This window comes from Marmota monax, unplaced genomic scaffold, assembly GCF_021218885.2.
Source record: "Marmota monax isolate L192 unplaced genomic scaffold, Marmota_monax_Labrador192_F-V1.1 WCK01_AAM20220418_F8-fsc00078, whole genome shotgun sequence".
In the NCBI taxonomy this organism is placed as follows: Eukaryota; Metazoa; Chordata; class Mammalia; order Rodentia; family Sciuridae; genus Marmota; species Marmota monax.
Genome location: NW_026694865.1, coordinates 2,524,341 through 2,549,455, shown reverse-complemented (window position 1 = coordinate 2,549,455; position 25,115 = coordinate 2,524,341). Strand labels below are relative to the sequence as shown.

Sequence of the window (25,115 nt, the reverse complement as noted above, 5' to 3'; positions counted from 1 at the left end):
TTCTTCTATTTCATTCCTTCTGTTTGCTGGTGTTTAAGTTGGTCCTCTTTTTCTTGTTTTTAAAGTAGAAGTGTAGATTATTAATTTTGCCATTGGTTTTCTAATAAAAATATTTTTAATGCCATAAATTATCCACTAAATACTACTTTACTTACATTTTATCCACTGGTTGAATCTATCATGCAGAACCTATATATAGAGAGAGGGTAGACAGTATTACATACCTTATGATATACATGTTATATTCATTTTACATTGAATTTTTTATACATTTTCTTAAAAATGTTTTTACTTATATAAGCTTTCTTTTTCCTTGCTAGCATTTGAGTGTAACAAGTTCAAAAAAACTCTTCATTTTCCCCCCAAATCTCTTCTCTCTGTTGTTCAGGTTGGATAACTTCTATCAGTAGTAAATCCCCTGATTTTTTTTTTTCTTCTGTCATCTCCATTCTGTTGAGTTTATTTAATAAACTTTTTATTTTGGTTATTGATATTTTTCAATTTCCAAGATTTCCATTAGATTCTTTTTTATATTTTCTATTTCTTTGCTGAGCCTTCCTATCTTTCTACTTGTTTCAAGAATGTTCTTGCTTGTTGAAGCACTTTGTGATAATTACTTTAATATCTTCATCAACAATTCCAACATCTGTTCTTGGTGTTGGCATTTTTCCCCAGACAAGTTGAAATTTTCCTGTTGTTTTTTTTTTCCTAGTAATTTTGGATTATATCCTGAATATTTAACTACATAATATGAGATTTTGGATCTTGTTTTAAATCCAATGCAGAATGTTGATGTATTTGTTTTAGTAGGCAGTCCACCCAGTTAGGTTCTGACTGCAAGTTCTCCCTCAGAGTTTTAGGACTCCATTGCTACTGTTGCTGCAGGTGCCACACATGGCTGGGCTGAGAGAATGGAAAGAAAAGGGAAAGAAAAAAGATTTCCACATTTTCTTGTGAATGTTAGAAAACCATTTTCCCTCTCTTCTAGTCACAGCTAGAGGGCCTCCCCTGAAGCTTTCCATTTTGACTGCTCTAGTTCAGGCTGGATGATACCAGAGGGGATCAAAATGGTAACCTATCATTGCATCAGTGGTACTTTAAATTCTGATGCTCTTATACAATCTGCCTGCTACTGTTTACTTTTTAGAGTTCTTAAGTAGCTGTTCCAGGCATTCTATCCAGGTTTTGTAGCTATGTGCACTTGGAGAGGCAGGTTGGAGTGTGATTACTCCATTTTATCTGCAACTGGAACCTGACTTAAAAGTTTCCAATTTTGTTTCTCTAGGAATTTGACAAGAAACAAATTTTGATTCAACTATATTTTGAATTGAAGCCAGAAATATATTAGAGTTTAGATTCTTTCATTTGATTAAGGTAAGATTACTTAATAAAATATTATTGTACCCTTTATATTTTAATGTTTTATTAGCATTTTAATTTCCTAGTCTAACTGGAGATTCTGAGCTCAGAAAAAAATTTCATGGTCCCTTTATCATTTAAATACTTGTAACAACTATCAGATGGAAGTGAAACATGATTTTATGTTCACTGAAAGTGTTATGTATTGAAAATCAAATTTTTTTTGCCTATAGTAGAAATTAGCCCTGGCCACCTATTTTGTAAATAATGTTTTAATGGCTCATAGCCACACCCCTTTATTACATACCATCTATGGCTGCCTTAGCATTATTGTGGAAGAGTTCATTAGTTGCAATAGTGTCTGTAGACTTCACATGCCTAAAATCTGGCTCTTGAGGAAAGTTTGCTCTTGGCCTAGAATATTGAATCGTGATATCTTACTGTACTGTGTAATTATGTGTGAAATGATAGCTGATTTTAGTTTTCAGTAAGGGTTGTCATATAAAAACTAACTCAAAATTTGAATATGTATGTTAAGAAATGTATATATCTACACCAAACCTAGCATCTTTGAAGTGAAATATCTATATAATTTTTTAGAGGAGATATTAGTTTTCTGGAATAATTGGTTTTAAAAGTAAGACCTAATACTAGCAGTTACATGTCATGGGTTTATTTCTGACTATAACTCTTAATTTTGCTTATATTTTCAAAAAAACAAAAAAGTTTATATGATAAAGGTCAGGCTTGTTCCTGCTCTAAAAATGTATTCATATAAATTAATTATATTTTACCTTTTCTAGCAGATTTTGAAGCTGGTAATATTTTGGTATTAATGATTATATGCTTTTAATATCTGACCTAATATAAAATAATTGGTTTACAGGAGTTTTTAAAATGAAAAGAATTGCAATTATATTACCATTTATAACTACATTAGTGGGTAAAGTTGGAATTGCGTTACTCTGTGAGATTTAAATTGAATCATTTATATAGTTGGCCCTATATATCTATGAGTTCTGCTTTGGCAGATTCAACCAACCTTAAGTCAAAAACATTCTCAAAAAAATTTGTACAAACTTAATTTTCATGTGATTATTCCCTAAATAGTATAGTATAACAACTATTAACATAGCATTTACATTGTAGTCGATAATATAAGTAATCTTGAAATGATTTACAGTTATAGGTGGGTATGTGTAGGTTATGTCATATGCTGTGCCACTTTATGTAAGGCACTTCAGCATCCACATGTTTTGGTATCCTTTGGTGGGGGGTGGTACTGAACTCATCCCTGGTGGATATTGATAGTTGAGTTTACTTATTTGTGATTACTGAAATAATAAGTATTCAAAACTTGAAATAGAAGAAAATAAAATTTGAGCTTAGAAAGTATAAAATGTTTACCATGTTTCTTAGGAATCTCAGCTGAAGGGGGCAAAAATCATATTGTAAAAGTGTGCCATATTCAATGTAAAGGAATTTCTCTGTTTGGAGCATTAAAATCAGCAGGGGTGGGTATCTTAGTTTTGTTTGTTTTCGTTTTTGGTTTTTTTTGTGAGTTTCCAAGTAATTTTTTTTAAGTAAGTTTCTATAATCTTCATCTTGTAAAGTGTTATTCCATTTTTAAAACAGTCTCTTTTTGTTTTGTTTCTTTATTGAGACAAGGTCTTTCTGTGTTGTGTAAGCTGGCCTTGAACTCCCACGTTAGCCTCACAAGTACAGCTGAGACCACAGGTGTGCACTATCAGGCCCAGCTGGAAAAAAGCTTATTTTATATCATAATTTATATCATAAAAGCAGCTTATTTTATGCCTAAACTGATATATATTTGGTTTCTTAATAGACTAGTATAAGGTATCTTTGTTAGCTTGTAATCTTACAAGGCATTTTTAAAACTTTATAAAGTTTACTTTTTATAAGGTAAAATCTGGCGATTTTAAAAAAAACTGCATCTTTTATACTATCATGCATTTCACATTTAAATTAGTATGGACTTAGAATGCTCATACATTTGAATTATGAAAGATAATAAAATTAAGTTGTAGAAGAGATGAGAATCTTGATAGCTTTAGTATGTTAATGAGGCATGTTTTGTTTACCTTTGGTCTAACTTGAATTGAATTTGAAAAGTATCTATCTGATTTGTAGACTGAGACTGATGAATAAAATAATAAATTTATTATGAATAAATACATAAAATTTCCTTTTAAATGATATTAGAAAGTACTTCTAAAATTTTTGCCTGTATCAAAATTATAGCTTAAGACACATTTTTAAAACTTCTCTGATTTATGTTTCAGTTGTAATTAAAAATAAGATATAGGGAAATAAACCTATAGAGAACTTCACACTGATGTTTTTTCTTCCTTATAACCGTAGATTAGTCAGATTTTTCTAGGTCAGCATAAAATTTTTTATTTTAAAAATCAAATACTGACTTGTTTCCAGTTTGACAGTATCATTAAAATAAAATTTGTTTTAAAAATAGGGCAGAATTTTTCTTTGAATATGCTCCTTGTGTTTTAGAGTATGTATGACCAGTTTGAAAATAAACCAGGAGATAATTTAAAACACTTTGTTTTAATTGACTATGATGGGGTTTTCTTAAACTTTAAATAATGTTTTTGTTTTTCCAAATGTAGTGTTCATACAGTCATTTTCTATCCAATAGAATTGTTTTGGGAAAAATATAATATTCACTCAGTTTGCTATTAAGAAAGATATACATAGATTGGAAGAGAAGGATAAAGTCTATGACTTTTTTTTTCTTAATGTTAACATCTTATATAACCATGAAACGGTAATCAAAACTAAAGAAACAATATTGGCTTATTAAACTACAGACTATGAGAATTTCACCAGTTTTTCCATTAATGCCCTGTCCTAGATCTCTTGTTACTTAGTTGCTACATTCACATCCTCTTAGCCTCTTCCAGTCTCTGACAGTAGTTCCCCAGTCTTGTCTTTCATGACTGCATACTTTGTTTTCCATGTTATTTCATTTAATCCTTACATTTAATTTACAAAGTAGGTATAATTCATGTTTTACAAATAAGGAAAATATGTCCAAAGGTAAACACAGCCAAGAGTGATAGAGTCAGGATTTGAACCTTTATCTTCTGGGATCTATAGGTCCATGTTCTTCTTCATGACACTCTATTACTTCCCTTAACAAAAGTAATGAAATTTTCTCTAAGCTTTTAGCTTCTGGAGAGGAAACATGTAATTAGGTAAGATTAATAAGATTAACTTGTCCTTATGTAATGTTTTTCTCATCTTTAAGCGTTTCATTTTTTGAAAACCTGTTGTATATGATATCTGAGGAAATGACTGGCATAATACTTGAAGTGCTAATCAGGTGGCTAAATCTCCATTTGCTATCTCAGAAAGGATTCTGTAATGACATTGATCATTAATAGTTCTCTCAAAAACAAAAATCAATTATGAGTCAAAAATAATACACACCTGCTTTGCTGTTAGCAGTTAAAATATCTAAAAAATTCAACACATGTTCAGTAACTTCTTGATAGTCTAATTAAACTCTTAGAAATTATACTTAGTATAATATTTTCAAAGCACACTTGTATAACTGCAAATAATACTTTAAGCTGTTTTGTCAGTAAACTCATTTTATGATAGATCAATAAACTCCATTTGTACAGTGATTAAACCGTCTTTATCTTAATGATATTTTACCTTATAGTAATGTTATACTGTTAAGATTAATGACATTATAAGAGTTTTTCTTAATATTTTTATTATACTAGTGGCCTTTTTGTATACTTACTGTAAATTTAGCTATAGACCAGGCATTACTTAATATTTATTTTCAGCATGATAACATTCTCAAATCAATAAATATAGAAAATATTTCAAGTAGGATGAAACTGTATGAAAAACTTTCTCAGTTTATATATATAAGCAAGCTACAGACTTTTGTTTTAAAAGCAATAAATGTTACTTGACATTTGGTAAGGAAAAAGTCCAACAATTCAGTATTTCTTTTGTAACATTTTAGGGTAAAGTATATTGCAGTACTATGTGTGGCAATATAAAAGCATTACTTAAGTATATTTATGTATTTCTTTTGATGTTGCAGGTAGATCAATAGGGAAAGCATAGCCTTGGTATTCAGAAGAGTTGAGTTCACATGTTAGTCAACCAAAGCTAATTATGTGACTTTGAACAAGTCATTAAACTCTAAATATTAAGGTTTTTTTTGTTCATTAGCAAAGTAATTAGTAGTTAGGGTTTCTAAGATTATTTTCAACTTAACTATTTTTTGTGGTTCTTCTAATTTTGTATTTTGATAAAAAATACACATAACAAATTTTATTATCTTAACCATTTTTAAGTATTCAGTCCATTCATGATGCCATACATCTGTGAAACTTTGTAACGATTAAAAATAACTGCCCAGTAACTTCCTGCTTCACCTGGCAACCACCATTCTTCTGTCTCTTTCCATGGTTTTGTCTATTCTAAGTACTTCATATAAGTGGAATTATAAGTCATAGAGTATTTTTTTTGACATTGTTATTTCACTTATAAGAATCCTTAAATTATAAGAGTCCTTAAAATTCATCCATTTTGTAGCATATGCCAGAATATTCTTCCTTTTAAAGGTTGAATAATAATAGTCTATTATTGCCGCAGTCTGGCTGGGCACAAATAACCGAGCCACCATGAGGCACTTGTAGGTTCAAACAGGAACTACTTTATTGCCCGAACTCTCACCAGCACTCCACTCGAGTTCCCCGGGAACTCTCCCAGCCCTCAACCGGGCTCCACGAGAACTCAACTGGAACTCCGTGAGAACTCAAAGGGAGCTCTGCGAGAACTCAAAAGTAGCGGGAGCCCAAGGCAGCAAGAGCCGCCCTATTGCTGGACAGCAGGGGTCTATATACAACTGAATACACAGCCTGTTTCAATCCAGCATCATCCAGTCACAGAAATTATACACAGCTTAATTATCATCATCTTAATGGCTTGGTGGCATCACCTCTCAACCACTCCTTTTGGCAAAATCCCAGGCACCATCCCAACTCAGCTGTGGCTCTCAACAACTCCCCCTTCTGTTTAAACAACAAGCATGTGGCTTAGGGACCATGCCTGTCTTAGGTTGTCCAATACTACATATGGTCCTCACCCGACATCGGATGAGCTGACCTCAAGGCGTCAGCCTCCTGTCTTAGGTTGGTACCTTTGCAATTGGATCTTACCCGTCATTGACTACCGGCCCAGCATACAGCCATGCTTGTGGATAGGCCTTTGCACCAGTGGGGGGGTGAGGTTCTTTGCCTCACCTCTGTTGGCCCCCAAATATTAGCTGAACGACTATCACAAGCAGAAGGGAGGAGGATACAAAATGCCACAACACCAAGCCAATTGACGGCTCCTTTTGGAAAAATTGTACCACCGATGACACCATCAGCAAAGATACCCCAGCATTACCACAATTCGCTGCACCAACAGATAGTTCACAATGCATACATGTGATACATAGTCCAGGCAAGTTCTGCAAGCAGTTCAAAGCAGAGGAATCTATTAATATGTCCATTTCCTCCCAAAGTAAATCGACTTCTTGATTGAGCATCACTTGTTGAGTTACATTATTCATTGATATATCACTTTATACAGTTTGTTGTGATAGCTATCGCAGAAGCTGTAGTTTGGTTTTATCTTTGTCTTCACTGGCACTGAGATGAAGATAGGAATTCTGGCAATGATGGCTAAAAAAAAATTATGTAACATTCCAGCAGGCACTAAAAAAAAAAAAAAAGCAATTTTCTAAACAATTTAGTATCCTGAATAGAATTAGATATAATGAAAAGGAAAGGTGAAAGTAAACAAACAGATCTGTTAACCTTTTTTGTTCACATTTTAAAACAATCCTCAACAGCTGTTTACCCAGTTTAAATTAAACCATTTAAATCACGTGAATAAAAAAAAAAAAATTGGATCCATTTTTTCATGAGCGCTCTTCATATATGATATATGGACATACGCACATACAGACATACAACACAAAACACAAGTGTGCACACATAATACAATACATACAACACATATCAATAGTAAAGGCCTTGTAGCTTTTCACAGGTGAAATCCCCATTGCAATGCTCAAAAACTCCACAGTCAAAAAATAGAACTGATCAGAAAAACATTAACCTAGGTCTGTATGAGCTCAAAAAACAAAATAGAACTTCATGATGTGGGAAAGGACAATGATAAAATAGATATTGGAAAAGGCATCCTGGTTACCACCTGGGTTTGATTCTTCTTTTGATATCCCATCCTTCTTCCTGTAACTTGCATATAGGTTTGAAGGTATTCCCACAAGTAAGCCTCAAGGTTTTTTACATTTGAAATAGGCCTTAATGGTGTTCATTATTCATTAGCCTCCAGGTGTGGGAGAACCACTGTCGCAGATGTAAGGATAGCCGAACTGGAGTTCTGGATATCAGCTGTTATGGATTTGAGCCAAATCATCTTCTTTTTGGTCTGTAGAAATTGCTTTAGTTAATCTCTCTGGAATCAAAATTGGCGGCTGTTCTCCCTGTGGAAACACACAAACAGACCTCCAACTCCAGACAATCACTGGGTCAGGACCTTTCCATTGTCCTGTTAGAATATCCTTCCAAAGTACCTTGGGCTTATGTACATTTTTTGGACACATGTTCCTTTCTGCAGCACTAAGCCCTGATGAATCCAAATTTAAAATAGAGTAAAAAGGGTTATTTTAAGTTTATCTTTGGGGGATATATACCCCTTCCCAATTCCCTCTTTTTGCTTTAATAAGTACATTTTAATAGTTTGATGAGCTCTTTCAACTATGCCTTGTCCCTGTGGATTGTATGGGATTCCTGTTATATAAATAATGCCAAATGATGAGCAAAATTGTTTAAAAGAGGTAGAAGTATAGCCAGGCCCATTATCTGTTTTTAACTGTTTTGGAACGCCCACAGTGGCAACATTTTGTAAGCAATGAGCTATAATATCTTTAGTTTTTTCTCTGGCATGAAGGGAGCCCATCAAAAATCCAGAAGAAGTATCAACTGTAACATGCAAATATTTTAATTTTCCAAATTCTGGCAAGTGTGTGACGTCCATCTGCCAAATATGGTTAGGTATCAATCCTCTAGGATTGACTCCAAGATTAATTTGTGGTAAAAAGGTCACACAATTTTGACATTGTTTTATTATTTGTCTAGCTTGTTCCTTAGTTATTTTAAAATGCTTTTTAAAAGTATTTGCATTGACATGGAAGGATTTATGAAAATTTGTAGCTTCTTCTAGCGTAGAAAAAATATGTATGTCATGTGTAGTTTTATCTGCTAAATCATTACCCAAACTAAGGGCTCCAGGCAATCCTGTATGTGCCCTGATATGTCCTATAAAGAATGGATCTTTTCTGTCCCAGATTAGACTTTGTATAGTGGAAAACAAAGAGAAAACAGTGGATGAAGGGGAAATCCTACCAGCATCTTCAAGGGATACTATAGCATTAACTATATACTGACTATCGGAAAATAAATACAGAATCTTTAAACATCATAAAAGCTTGTAATACTGCATTAAGCTCCAACTTTTGAGCTGATTTTTTGGGTACTAAAAATGTGAAGGTTTGATTAGGGGTAACTTCTGCTGCTGTACCATTATTTGGCCCATCAGTGAATATATTTGGAGCATTCATGATAGGTGTTTTTCTTGTCATTTTTGGAAAAACTACAGGATGCGAAGACCAAAAAGACAACAAAGGATTAGTTGGTAAGTGGTTATCAAATGAAACATTAGATTTACACATGATTATTGCCCAAGTATTTAACTCATTAGCTAACTCATCAATTTGAGCCATTGTATATGGAGTAATAATTTTATTGGGAGAAATTCCAAACACTCCCTTTGCTGCTTTTATTCCTTTGAGTATTAATTGTCCTACAGCCTCAGGATACCTAGTAAGAATAGTGTTAGGAGAATAAGATAAATGTACCATAATAATGGACCTTCTTGCCAAAATACTCCTGTAGGAATATTTTTTGTTGGTAGTACAATAAATAATAAAGGCAAACTTATATCAGTTCTATCCAAATGCATATTTTCCATATATGTTTCAATGATTTTTAATGTCTTTCTTGCTTCAGGCATTAACATTCGGGGTGAATTTGGATCTGATGGACCTTTTAGGATATCAAATAAAGGTCCCAACTCTTCTGTTGGTATGCCTAGATAAGGCCTTATCCAATTTATGTCTCCTAATAACTTTTGAAAGTCGTTAAGTGATTTGAGTTGATCTACTCATATTTGAAATTTTGGTGGACGGACCATGGTTGAGGATAATAGAACTCCTAAATAATTAATTGGAAAATTTAATTGTACTTTATTGCTATCTCTAGATTATAATTTTTTAATAAATTTGTAAGTGTGGCATAACATTTTAGCAATGTGTTTTTATCTTTGTGTGCTAATAATACATCATCCATATAGTGAAATATTTGTAGTTCAGGATTTTGATTTCTAAGTGGCTGGATTGCTTTGTTAACATAAATTTGACACATAGTTGGGCTGTTAGCCATCCCTTGAGGGAGTACTTTCCATTCATATCTCTGATCGGGACCTTCATGATTCAGCGCAGGATAGTAAATGAATTGGAATTGGAAAAAAAAAAAACAATGTTTATTATCTATAACTAAAACATACCAGGTTTTTGGCAAAGCAGAAAATTGGGGAATCCCCGATTGAGCAGGTCCCATAATAACCATCTCATTATTAATGGCTCTTAAATCTTGCAATAATCTCCATTTACCAGATTTCTTTTTAATGACAAAAATGGGAGTATTATGGGGAGATACAGAAGGTGGTATATGTCACTCCGCTAATTGTTGTTTGACCAGGTCATGTGCTGCTTGTATCTTTTCTTTAGTCAGGAGCCACTGAGAAACCCATACTGGTCTTTCTGATTTCTAAGTAATTTGTATTGTCTCAGTGACCCCTCCTGAAAATCCAATCCATGTCTATCTATTTCTTGATCTATTTGTATTGGTGCCACTATACTTTGTCCTTTTTCTCCTAATCCTTTTTTTTCCCTAAAACCTTGTCTAGCCATATTAGTGGGCCCATTTGGATTGATGTTATTTGTTAATGTCAAACCTAATTGATCTAGGACATCTTGTCCCCATAAATTTATAGGAAGATGATCCAATACATATGGCTGTATAGTTCCTTCACATCCTTCAGGATCCTTCCAATCTAATACCATTGCACTTCTATGGGGATCAGTTGCCACTCCTAGGCCTCGAAGCGTTTTAGTGGCTTGTTGTAATGGCCAATGTTTTGGCCATTCTTGACGAGAGATGATGCTAAGTTCTGCACCTGTATCCAGTAGCCCATTAAATTCATGTCCTTGAATATTTAGTTTTAGCATTGGGCGAGAATCTAAATTTAAAGAAAGCATAGCCCAATCTACACCTGTGGAGCCTATCCCCTGGAACCTCTTTCTATAGTACTGCTAGAAAATTTATCATGTAGGCTGGGTATTATTAATAACTGTGCTATTCTATCTCCTGGTGAAATTACTGATATACCCCTTGGAGAACTGGCTATAATTTTTATTTCACCTTCATAATCAGGATCAATTACCCCAGGACTTCTCATAAGTCCTTTTAGAGTAGAAGAACTGCGTCCTAATAATAAGCCTACTGTTCCTCAGGGAAGAGGTTCTTTTACACCTGTGGGAATGATTTGAACTCCCATCTCTGGAGTTAGTACTGCTCTGGTGGAGGCACAGATGTCCAATCCTGCACTCCCTCTGGTTTGTCTAATGAGGGATCTAATGGATAATATGGATAATGTGTCCTGGGCACTATCCTGATGGGGTTGCTGGGTTCCTCCAGTGCCCCGTATATTTGTGGTCGTGGGCCCCGGAGCATTGGGCCCCCCTGTCCGTTTTCTGGCAATGGAGCCCGATGCTTTTCTTCACAATATCGTGGGTAAACACCTGGTCCTTGTCCGTTTTTTGATAATGGAGTACCCTCTGTGGTGGTTTGAGAACTGCATTCATTAGCCCAATGTCTCCCTCTATGGCATCGTGGGCAAATACCTGGTACTCTACCCCTTTGATCATATCCAGTTTTGTTAAACCCTCCTCCTATGGAGCAGCTCCTTCTAAAATGTCCTGTTTGTCCACAATTGTAGCATGTTTTTGGCCTGGCACCTAAAGCCTGTTGTACTGCAGCTGCGAAGACTTGCCCTTGTTCATTAATGTCTCTACATAATTTAATATATGTGTTTAAATCTCCATGTTTCCATGGTCTAATGGCCTCCCTGCACCATCTATTTGCTTGTTCATAGGCTAGCTGTTTAATTAATGGCATTGCTTGTTCTGTATCCCCAAAAACTCTGGTAGCTATTTGAATAAGCCTATCTACAAATTCAGCGTAAGGTTCATTAGCTCCTTGTATTACCTTAGATAATTGACCTTGTAAATCTCCAAGTCCTTGTAAAGTCTTCCATGCCCTAACCGCATCTGCAGCAATTTGTGAGTATATGGCAGGATCATATCCAATTTGTTGCTGCTGACCCTTTCCTAACAACATCTAGATTTCTCTGATGATAACCAGCTGCTGCATTTCGCCTAGCCGTCTCTGTGCAAAATTCCTGATTGGCAACCTTCCATAACAGATATTGTCCTCCATTTAGCACAGCTTTGCACATACTAGCCCAATCTGCTGGCGTCATGTCCAAGTTGGTAATGGATTCAACCATACTTACAGTGAAGGGTGCTTGAGGACCATAGGTTGTTACAGCCTCTTTCAGCTGCTTCACTGTTTTGAAATCTAGAGCATGGTGAATTCGCTGCCCTCCTGTCATCTCAAATACAGAGCATGCTAATCTTTGAGGTCCTGTCTCAGGATCCCATCTATCAACTATGGAGGTTGGGGGCCACCCAGCATATGTTGTCTCCATAGGTGGAGCTGTTGGTTGGACACTTATACCCTGTGGTGATAGAAAGGTGTTAGTAGCAGCCTCCTGTTGTAACTTCTCCCCTGATAGCCCTTCCTCCTTTAAATTTTCTTCCTCTGTCTTACTAAATCGAGAGACCTTCTCTTTTACTTGATCTAACATGTTTTCTACCATAGTCTGAACTGAAAGCTTTGGACTAGGCAAACAAAATCGTTTCATCATCCACAATGGCAGTGTGCCAACTGGCAGAGTTCCTGGGTTTTTCTTTTCCCTGTCCCTTAAATCTTCACCATGATGGTCCCATTGTGATATATTCAACAACTCCTCCTTTAAAAGCCATGGGCTACATTTTTGTATTGTATCAACGTATGCCCTAACTGTTCTTGGTTTTACTGGGGTGCCTCCTTCCTCTAACCATTTACTTAACACTCTTTCGGTTTGTTTTTTACTAATTTCTGATCCCATATTTCTACTATAAAGATAATGCAACCCAACAAGATAACACAAAACAAAACCGAAACAGAATGAAACAAAAAGGGAACAAAAATGCATTGTATCAATTTTCCTATTTTCTTGAAATGTATATTCGTGGTCTATCTTTATCTCTTCCTCAGGGCCGAACAACTTTTCTAGCATCCTGTTTATTTCTAGGGGCAGGCAGCTTGAAACAGAAACATAACAAATCAAAACAAGACACATTGTTTTTTGAAATGGTCACCCATTCTCTTGACCCCCCCCCCCCCAGGGGCGAGCAATTTCACTTATACCCAACCTGCAGGCGTTCCCCGTACGGGCCACCAAATGCCTCATTCTGCTGGGCACAAATAACCGAGCCGCCACAAGGCACTTGTAGGTTCAAACAGGAACTACTTTATTGCCTGAACTCTCACCGGCACTCCACTCGCACTCCCTGGGAACTCTCCCAGCCCTCAACTGGGGTTTGTGAGAACTCAACGGGAACTCCGTGTGAGAACTCAAAAGTAGCGGGCACCCAAGGCAGCAGTAGTCGCCCTATTGCCGGACAGCAGGGGTCTGTATACAACTGAATACACAGCCTGTTTCAATCCAGCATCATCCAGTCACAGCAATTATACACAGCTTAACTTAATTATCATCATCTTAATGGCTCGCTGGCATCACCTCTCAACCACTCCTTATGGCAAAATGCCAGGCGCCATCCCAACTCAGCTGTGGCTCTCAACATATTATATGTATTTATCACATTTTGCTTGTCCATTCAACTGTTGATGGATACCCATTTAGCTGTTGATGGATACATGAGTTGCTTCCGTGTTTTAGGTGTTGCAAATAATGCTGCTATGAACATGGGTGTATGGATATCTCTTTGATATCCTGTTTTCAATTCTTTTGGAAATATATCAAGAAATGGAATTGTTAGATTATAGGGTAACTCTGTTTCTAATTTTCTGAGTGACCACTATACAGTTTTCCACAGTGGTTGTATACCATTTTACATCCCAACCAATAGTGCATAACGGTCCAGTTTCTTGACATCCTCACCAAAACCTGTGATTTTCTGTTTGCTTGTTTGGGTTTGAATGGGCAATTATAATAGGGTGTGAGGTGGTATGTCACGGAAGTTTCGATTTGCATTTCCCTAATGATTAATGATGATGTGCACCTTTTCAAGTGTTTTTGAATATTTGTTTTATCTTTTTTGGAGAAATGTCTTTTTAAGTCCTTTGCCCATTTATGAATCAAGCTGTTTGCTTTATGTTGTGGTTCTTGTTGTTGAGTTCTCTTTATATTCTGAATATTAATCCCTTGTCAGATATATAATTTGCAAATATTGTCTCCTTTTCTGTGGACTGCTTTTTTTTTTTTTTACTCTGTAGATATTATCTTTTGATGTACAACATTTTAACATTTCATCAAGTTCAGTTTTTCTTTTCTTAGTGTGCTTTTGGTGTCATGTCCAAGAAATCTTTGCCAAATCCAATATTTTGAAGCCTTTCTCTGTTTCCTGATTATTTTTATAGTTTTGACCCTTACATTTAGGTCTTTGAGTTAATTTTTGTGTATGTTGTTCAGTAAGGTCCAGCTTCATTATTTTGCATATGGGTTTTCAGTTTTCCTGTCACCATTTGTTGAAAAGACTATTCTTTCCTCACTGGGTGGTCATGAAACCCTTATCAAAAATCATTTCACCATATATTCAAGAGCTTATTTCTGGGTTCTGTATTCCATTGGTCTCTGTCTACCTTTATGATAGTACAGTGCGTTTGTGATTACTATATGATTTGAAATCAGAAAGTGAGAGTTCTCCAACTTTTTTCTCTTCATCAAGATTGTTTTTACTATTTAAGATCCCTTGAGTCCATGTAGAGTTTATAGTAGGTTTTTATATTTCTGTGGGAAAAACATCATGGGGATTTTTGTAGAGACTGTATTGAATCTGTAGACTGCTTTGTGTAGTATTGACATTTTTATAATATTATGTCTTCCAGTCCATAAAATATTGTATACATTTCCATTTATGTCTTTTAAAATTTGTTCAACAATGTTTTGTAATTTGTATTTTACAAGTCGTTTACCTCCTTGGTTTAGTTAATTCCTGACTTTTTTTTTTTTTTCCTTTTGGTGCTGTAGACAATAGAATTTTTTTGGTTATTTTCTTTCTAGGTTGTTCACTGTCAGTATATAAAAATGTAACTGAGTTTTGTTTGATGACTATGTATCCTGCCCCTTTGCTGAAATCTTAGTTGATTTTTTTATAGTGAAATTTTAAATTCCTTTTTCATTTTCTTTTGTGTGTCTTCCATATCTGTTTTTGTTGTGGTTACCATGGATTATATTTAATATCCTATGTTGTAACACTCTAGTTTAAATTTATGCTAGTTTAACTTCAGTAACAAAAACTATGTTGTTGATGTCATAGATTAATACACATCATGTGCCCCAAAATTTAAACTTAGTTAAATGTGTTAGTCTCTCAAGTTGTATAGAAAACAAAAAAATGGCATTACAAACCTGCTGGGAGCCATTAGCCAAGTAGGTATGACAATTTCCTTGCCAGCGTACCCCATGTTGCTTAGTGGAAGGACTCGTGGAAATAGGACATTTTGCAGTGACATTGCATGTAGGTGACCTTGCTCAAGGACCAGGGCGGATTAGGGTGTTCCCAGTTTAGGATAATCGGGTTTAGGGCGTTCCAGGTTTAAGATTATTCCTGCTGGGAATAGGGCGTATCCTGCTGCCTGAGTTCCCCTTGAGTTCTCACGGGATTCAGACAGTATTTTTTGGGAGACAGAAGCCCAGTGGAGGTGGATTTGGGCAGAGAACGTGGATTTCCCCAGAACGTGATTGTAGACGGCTGGTGTGAGTTCAGGAATAAAGAGTTGCTGTTTGAATCTACAAGCTGTGCGGTGGCTCGTGATTGTGTGCCCAGCCAGACTGCGGCACAAACCATTGTTAAAATAATAATAAATTTTATAATTGCACATGTATTTACCTTTATTGTGATCTTTATTTCTTCTTACAACTTTAAGTTATTGTCTAGTGTCCTTTCATTTCACCTTGGCAAGACTCCTTAAGAATTTCTTGCAGTGCAGACTCATTCAGTTTTTGTTTATCTGGGAATGCCTTAAAGTCTTCTTCCTTTTTATAGGACCGTTTTGCTGAATATAGAATTCTTGGTTGACAGTTTTGTTTTTTTTTCTTCTATCACTTATCAGCCTACTGCCTGTAGCTCCCAGTTTCTGATGAGAAATCAGGTGATAATCTTAAGAATCTCTTGGGTAGAGTCACTTCTCTCAGTGCTTTCAAGATGTGCTCTTTCTTTTGTCTTTCAACAGTTTGATTATAATGAGTCTCTAAATTCATCCTACTTGGAGTTTATTGAGCTTCATAAACTTGGGAGGTTTTTTTTTTTAATATCTTCAAATTACCTCTCTGCCCCCTTTTCTGTCTTATCTCCTGAAACTTCCATATTCATATATTGATCCACTTGATGGTGTCCCATAGGTCCCTTAGGTTCTGGCTTTTTTTTTTTTTTTTTCTTCAGTACTGGGAATTGAATCAGGGGCTCTTTACACTAAGCTACACTCCCAGTCCATTTTTATGGGTCTTGGTAACTTGTTGAGACGGGCCTCAAATTTGTGATATTTCTGCTTCAGCCTCCCAAGTCATTGGGATTATAGGCATGTATCACTGTGCCCAGCCTCTGTTCACTTTTCATCAATCTTTTTTTCTTTTCTTTTCTTTTTTTGTTACTTAGACTTTGTAATTACTCTGACTCAAGAGGGCTCTGCCCTGAAGACAATCACCTCTTAAATGCTATCATATTCTGTTCTAAATTATATATATATATATATATATATATATATATATATATATATATATATACATATACATACACACACACACACACACACACACACATATACACACACGTACATGTGTATATGTATGTTAGGAGGTGTTTGAGTGTTGAGGGAAGAACCCTCTTGAATGGGATTAGTGACCTTCGAAAAGAGCTGGAGAGATGAAGCTAGAGCCTTTTGCCCTTCCACCCTCTTAGAACACAGTGTTCAAGGCTATTTAAAATGGCCAAACACATAGAAGTAGATTGGTGGCTGGCAAGGGCTGGTGGGAAGGAGAAATGGAAAGTTCTTGTTTGGTGGGTATGAAGTATCAGTTATATAATGATGATCTCTAAAGATCTCCCATGCTGCCGGGTATGGTGGCACATGCCTGTAATCCCAGCGGCTCTGGAGTCTGAGATAGGAGGATAATGAGTTCAAAGTCAGCCTCAGCTAAAAGTAAGGCACTAAGCAACTCAGTGTAGATCCTGCCTCTAAATAAAATACAAAAAATAGGGCTGGGGATGTAGCTCAGTGGTTGAGTGCCCCTGAGTTCAATCCCTGGTACCCCTTCCCCCACAAAAATAAAGATCTCCTGTGCTACATTGTGCTTATTATACCTGATAAATACTGTTACTCTTAAAACTTTTAGAAAAAATAATAAATTTCAAAAATCCATTTGTCTACTTATATTTGCTATAAATAATATTTTCTTTTTTTAAGGAATATGTGATACAGCCATTAGTAAAGATTAGGCATGCAAGATAAATATATTCATAACAAATCTGAAAAATTCAATACTCAATCATGTAAAATTCTTAGTATTGTGCATCCAATAAAAATTATATATGCAAAAATTAAGAAAATATAATCCTTAGCCAGGACAAAAATTAACCAATAAGAGGAGAAAAAAATGATACATGATGGGATTACCAGACAAGGACATTAAAGGAGATATTATAAATATACGCCATATGTTCAAGATAGTAGAGGAGAACATGAATATACAAAGAGAGAAGTAGAAATTATTTATAAAAAGAGATGCACCCAAGGGGCTGGGATTGTGGCTCAGGGGTAGAGCGCTCAACTAGCATGCATGAGGTACTGGGTTCGATTCTCAGCACCACATACAAATAAATAAATTAATTAAAGAAAAGAGATACACCCAAATAGAACTTCTAGAGATGAAAAATACATTATCGGAATTGAAAAATGTAGTTTTTACGTTGAAATTAACAGCAATTTAGATACTGTAGGAGTAGAAGATAAGTTAAAATCTGAAGACATAGCAATAGCATCTGTCCAAAATGAAACACCAAGAGAAAAAATACTTGAAAGAAAAAAAAAGAACATCACTGGGCTATGGGACAATCAATATCAAGCAGTTTAATAAAATTTTAGGAAATCACATTGTAGAAATTAGTGGCAAAGAAAAAAACTCAAAAACATCTAGAGGAAAAAAACAACACCTTATATAACAGATAACAAATACGTATAAGTTATTTCACCCTTCTTGTCAGAAACCATGCATGCCAAAAGACAGTGAACTCTGATTCAACCTAGAATTCTTGCATGGCAAAAAAGAAAAAAAAAATCTTTCCAAAATATAAAGACTTTTTGGATAAACAAAAACTAGGAGAATTTTGTAACCAATGGAACCACACTACAAAAAAAAAAGTTGTTAAAAAATGAAATGATATCAGGTGAAAATTTATTTGCATTTGCAGAAAGGAATAAAGAGCACTAGGAATAGTTAGTATGTGAATTATATAAAAACCTTTTCCCTTCATTCAAGAATCTGTTTAAAAGATATTTTTTAAAAAACAAAAATAACAATACATCATATGATGCATAACATAAATAGAAGTTTTAAAAGTATAGCTAATAAACTAGTAATGGAGATTAAATAAAACTAAAAATTGCTTGCCAAATAATGACAAAAAAGGAAAAGGAATGACACAAATAATGATCAAATAGCAAGATAATAGATTCAGATCCAAGTCTATCAATAATCATGTTAAATGTAAATGGTCTCAACATTCCAGTTAAAAGAAATTGTCTGATTAGATTTTTAAAAGAAAGACTTAACTGGCATGGTGACACTCACCTGTAATCCCAGCTACTTGGGAGACTAAGGCATATGGATCCAAAGCCAGCCTGGGCAACTTAGCAATACCCTGTCTCAAAATTTTAATAATAATAAAAAAGACTGGGGATGTAGCTCAGTGATAGAGGGCCCCTGGGATTTATCCCCAGTATCACTAATTATTTATTAAATCTTTTTTGCATTTCTGACAAATATCATTGTTTTCTCTTATACTCTAAATTTTACCAAGTTTTCTAAACAGTCACGAATTTTGTTTGGATTTTCTACATATTATTTATTGTCCAGACATTCCTTAAAAAATATGTATCAGGTTGAGTACAGTGGCACATGCCTGTAATCCCAGTGACTCAGAAGACTGAGGCAGGCAGATCACGTATTTGAGGCCAGCAATTTAGCAAGGCAGTATCTCAAAGTACCGAAAGGGTTTGGGGATGTAACTCAGTGGTAGTGCACCACTGGGTCCAGTCCATGGTTACCTCCCTCCGGAAAAAAAAAAAATTCACAAATCAGATAGATTAATATTATATATTCATTGCACACTTGCAGCTTCTCAGCAAATGACCCCATTTTATTGTTTGTGTTTTTTTTCCTCTACCTCTTAAAAGACTTTTTAATATTTTTGTGAGCTTTTCCCACTTGGGATATATATATGTTCTACCTGTTTAAAAAACTTTTGTATAGAGTAAAGTAGGTTATTGTCTGAGTGATAATAGTTTCCTTTTATTTGCAAGAAAATAACAGTGATTCTCTTTAGGGAAACTTTTAGTATGTTGATGGGTCAAGCTCATTGTTTCTGTCTGGTTTGTATAGTATGGTAGAATGGTCATTTAATGCTTTTCTTATAGCTAGTGGCTGATCCAGTGCTAATATTATGTTCTTAATATTCTTGCTGTCCAGTAATATTTCTGGACAGTAGTTTCTAAGATGAGATACATAATATTGTGTTATATTACAGAATGGTTTTCTAGGAAAAAAAAATATCTTTCTTTTTTTTTTTTTTAATTATTAGGGTTTGAATCCAGTAGCGCTCTACCAATGAGCTACATCCCCAGCTCTTTTTATATTTTATTTTGAGACAGGGTCTCTCTGAGTTGCTGAGGCTGGTCTTGAACTTGGAATCTTCCTGCCTCAGCCTTTGAGTAGCTGGGTTTACAGGAGTGCACCACCACACCTGACTGTGGAAAAAGGATCTTGATTTGTCTGTTTGTGCAATGAACTGGTATGACTGCATGGGGGTGGAAGACTTATATTCATGTGCCCATTTTTATTTGTCATGAAAATAGAAACCATTGACTTGTACTTTTATTCTGCCCATTGTCTTAAGGATTTCAAGTATATTTTTTAAAAACTGATGCTTTGCTTTCTAGTGTTCATTGTTGCAGAGATTAAGATCCTTTGTATTTGCTAAATTAGCTACTACTTTTTTTTTCCCCCTGTACTAGGAATTAAACTTGGGCTTGACCACTGAGCCACATCCCCAGCCCTAATTTGTATTTTATTTAGAGACAGGGTCTCACTGAGTTGCTTAGTGCCTCGCTTTTGCTGAGGCTGGCTTTGAACTCATGATCCTCCTGTCTCAGCCTCCAAAACCACTGGGGATTATAGGTGTGTGCCACCACGCCTGGCTACTACTTCTTTTTTTTTTTGGTTTTCAGAGTAGATTTATTGTAATATAAAACACATATACAAGTGTATTTATAAACACTTAGACACTTAGATATTTGAGTAAACATGAACCCACAAAATAGCCTAGTTATGTCTGCAATTGTATTTTCTATTTCTTTTTATATGGAAAAAATAGTGTAGTGTTCAGGATAGCAAAATAGAATTTGAGGGGGCAATTAATATTCATATAGTTTAATATTCATACATTTTTTCAAATATATGATAGGAATAATTAAACCACTATATAGAAAGAAGGCAAAACCAGCATTGCCCATTGCCCAAAGCACTTTGGGAGAGGGGGAAAAATATACTCACATGGTTTCTACCCTCTAAGAATTTATTTTCTGATATAAATGCAACAGCAAGGATAAAGAAGAAATTCATCCTTGAGAATTACAGGTTATCAGGTAGTCTAAAATCATAGACTAGATGAATGTTTTCCATTTGGGTGGAAGTTGTGTTCTTTGGGAGGAATAGCAGATAGGAACGTGGCAGAAAGTGCACATAACTGAGAAATGTTTCTACCAATGTAAGAAAGAAATTACTTCTTTGACCTCAATTATTAAAGATTATAGAATATCCATCTTGGAGTATTTGAGGCTGTTTCCTATTTCCCTAGAAAGGTTGTATTCCCTAGGAAGGTTTCCCTGGGGTTGTGGCTCAGCGGTAGAGTGCTTGCCTAGCACATGAGAAGCGCTGGGTTCAATCCTCAGCACCGCATAATAAATAAGTAAATAAAATGAAGATATTATGTCCAACTGCAACTAATTATATATATAGTATATATTTATATTATAATTAATATAATATATAATTAATATATATTATATATTGTTATTATGTTATATTATAATATATAATAATATTATATATACATATATATATATATTTTTTTTAAAGAATCTCAGTTGACAACCCAGATCTATTGGATTGTTGAGAGGCTGTAGCTGCTTTGTGGTTGGCTTGACAGAGAGGAAAGATTTTTAAAGCATCTTAATTTCTTGTTTGTTAATTATTGTTTGCCACATTTGAAACCTAAAATTTATGAAATATGGTAATTTATTATTTTATTTTATTTTTGTGGTGCTAGGGATAAAATGCAGGGCCTCATGCATGCTGATACCACTGAGCTCCATCATCAACCCAAATAATAATTTAAATTCTGTCTTGAAGGAGCAGTTTTTAAAAACATGAATGCAGTAAGCTATATGGTAGAGCCTGTTGCAGGAAGAAAACACATTCATATATATATTTTTTATATATATATATTTGATACACATATGTATAAGGGATAAAGAGGGGAAATCAAAGATACAATTTTCTTTTTTGCCAAATATTTGTAATTCAGGTTTTAACCTTTGTAAATAATTATACTGCTGAGATCTTAGATTTTTTTATATAAATGTCAGTGAAGCTTGATTTCAACCTTTAGATGATGTGTAGTTATGTATAGGAAATATATTTCTATACATTAAGATATATTCTTGAATAATATTCTTTTTCTACTTCAGCTATTTTATTAGCTTAGGTAAATAGAATTTCTGTATTGTAATTTGCATTCACTTCAAAATTTAAAACCAACAGAAAGTATACCTTTTACTCAGCATGTAGTAAGGTCTTAAGTAGGAGGTAAATGAAAGTTCCTATAGGGCTGAAGTTAATTTAATTTAGTAACCTTCCTATTTGTTTAGAAAATTGTACATCTGGGAAATCTTAGCTTAAATCTTATTTAATTTGTATTTATTGCTGATGAAATTTAGTTTCTGGCCAACATATTACTCTGTGGAAAGACAGATCTTATTTGTTTCTTGATTGCTATTCTTATCAACTTTTATGAGATAATAAAAATTATAGAAGCTTAGAGAAAGGTATTCTTTTCAGGGGAATTCTACTGTTTCTTTTTTTTCAGATGAGTTATTTGGGAAAATGTTGACATGCTGTATAATATATGTTTAGGAAATATTTTATTAAATGAACAAATATAGGTGAAGATTGCTTCTTTTTTTACTAGCTTAAAAAAAGAGACATAATTTCATCCATTAACATTTTTTCTTTGCCTATTGTGAACTCCTATTATGTGGCAGGCACTAAAGTAAGCGTTCATTTCATCTTGCAATACTTTATGAAATAAACTGTATTATATCATATTTACAAATCAGAACATTGAGTTTTGGAAAGATTATCTAGTTTATCCAAGATCCCAGATTCTAAATCTCAGAATTGACCTATTTAATTAGTTTCTCTGATATTGTCATAGCATTTATAACTCAAAAAATATGTATATGCATTTATTCTAGATTAATTTTTATCTATTGTTTTAAAAGTCATTTATTGGAGATAATTTACATAGAATAGATATAATCTCCATTTATAGTATATTGTTCCATGAGTTCTGACAGTACATAGTTGTTTAACTATTACTTGGATCAAAATCTAGAATATTTCCATTGCCCCCCAAAAGACTTCTTGCTCCTCTATTGTTACTTCCTTCCAGCCACCAGCAGTTAACTTTTGTCATTATGATTTCACTTTTTCCAGAATGTCACATAAATGAAATCATATAGTCAGAATACTTTTTATCTGACTTCTGAGAAAAATGTTTTTGAGGGTCATCCATGTTGTTGCAGATATTAATATTAGTTTATAACTAAATTGTTGTCTGTTACATGGGTAAACCACAGTTTATTTATCCAGTCGCCATTTTCTGTACACATGGGTTGTTCCCAGTTTAGGGATTATTATAAATAAATTGTTACAAACATTCATAACCTCATTAGTTTTAGATTTTCTGTGTTAGTATGGCATTCTCTTGAATGACTAGTTACAGTAATCTAAAATATGAAATACCTCATTGAAGACTCTGAGCTCTCAGTTAGAACTTGAGGATGAAGAATTTGTTGACCATTTTCAAAATCTGGAGAGTAATGTACACACAATTTAGCATGTTCTAGTAGTAGAAACACATGATAGAAAATAAAGTACAGTGAAAATGTAGTGTAACGAGTGACAAACACTAGATTAAGAGTTTAAAAATTGGGTTCCAGGCCTGCAATCTGGTTTTAGTTTCCAGCTGTGTCTCTTATTAGACTTTTGACAGATTGTGACCTTGAACAAGTTAATAACGTCTCTGAAAGAAAAATGGAACCCATGTTGCCACATTCTTTAGGTATATGTATTGTCTTATATAGTCTTCAGAACACCTCTGAAGCACCTAAGAGGTAGATAGTACTAGTCTGTGATTCTGTTTAGGCACTGCTTTCATACACATGTATATTCTTGTGCAAGACTAAGACTCTGTGTCTTATGACTTTTAAAATTATTGTAAACAAGATTCTTGATGAACATCGCCATTCTTGTTTTGCAGGATGGCACCAAACTTGATAAAAGATGTTTCATAAAAGCTTACTGCCGACAGCTATTCTATAGAATTTCTTAGGATAGCTGAACCAATTAGTACTGTAAAGTCCCCCTGTGCATAAGCCATGCAAAATCACAACATCATTAGGTCCTTTTTCTGGACTTTCTTAATGAGTGAAGAAATCTTACACAGCTGCAAAAGCCTGGGACTCCTTTCTGAATGAATTTATTTACATAGCATATGCTTAGTTTGACACATTGCTTAGAAGCAAGCAGGAGCTTTTTCATTAAGTACTATACAGCACTTCAAAGAACATTTTAGTTACACTGTAATTGTTAAGCTTTTCTGGATACAAAGCAGCTCTGTGCTCTTTAAAAAATTTTTTTTCCTGTCCTAGTTCTTTATATTATTGCTGCTGGAAGAAAATTAAGTTGAAAACATTTAGAAGTTCATTTCATAAGCAGAGTTTAGTTTCAAAAGCTAATGCATAATGTTAGTAGTTTGTTTCTGCACAAACCAAGGGCAAATCATTCTGTTCTTTTTTAATTGGTGAGAAAATATATAATTATTTGGAATAATATGATGTGGTCTGATGTAAAGAACTTAGACCTTGAAGCCAGATAGAAGAAGTAAGTTTAAATCCTATGAGCTCCCTAATAATTTTTCTTAAGCAAAATTTAAAAACTACTGTTTTCCTCAACTATCTGCTGGTAATAACAAGAGCTCCTTCTTAGGGTTTGATTTCAATGACTGAAAGTATATATAGCACTTAGCATACAGTAAAACTACTTATTAAATGTTTCCTTTTTCTGTAATCCCCTTCCCCAATAAGGAACAACTTCCTTTTCCATTCAGTCAGTTTTTTTTTTTTTTTTAACCTAAATATGTCTTTTGAAAGTTTGAGAATAGATGGGATAGCAAGATCAACCTCCCTGTGCAGGGTTGATGATGATTTCTAGCCCAAGCTTTGAATTATGGGAATATTGGGTTGCCTCGCAGATTACACAATACAATAAATTTGGAAATATTGCTACACACTATAATTAGACATGAGAAATAAGTCCTATTTCAACTTACTACTTATGGGATCCCTACAATGGATAAGATTGTGGTAGGTATTGATACATAAATATGCCCTGCACCTTTAAGGAGCTTAACCTAGAGAAGGACACTAATAGATTCATGATAATTTTAAACCATATTTTGAGAATTTGTGTAATTGAGATATGCATAAAGGGGCTACATAGAGAGAGAGTAATTAATTTGCACACTGAGAAGGACTTTCTGCTACTGGAGCTAGTTTCCTTTCAGCATCCATTTTCTCCTTTTTAATAATAGA

The 25,115-nt window shown here is 34.4% G+C and overlaps 1 protein-coding gene across 6 annotated transcripts in view; it reads left to right on the top strand.

The window, feature by feature from the left end:
• Glce (glucuronic acid epimerase) overlaps positions 1 to 25,115 on the top strand; it is a 123,747-nt gene that overhangs the window by 67,122 nt on the left and 31,510 nt on the right. For 4 of the 6 annotated variants that reach the window (XM_058573358.1, XM_058573359.1, XM_046426606.2 and 1 more), the window contains one exon: positions 1,286 to 1,374. The exons of the other annotated variants lie outside the window; for them this stretch is intronic. The gene's annotated coding sequence lies outside the window, so the exon portion shown is untranslated. The remainder of the gene's footprint in view (positions 1 to 1,285; positions 1,375 to 25,115) is intronic. 6 annotated transcript variants of the gene reach the window in all.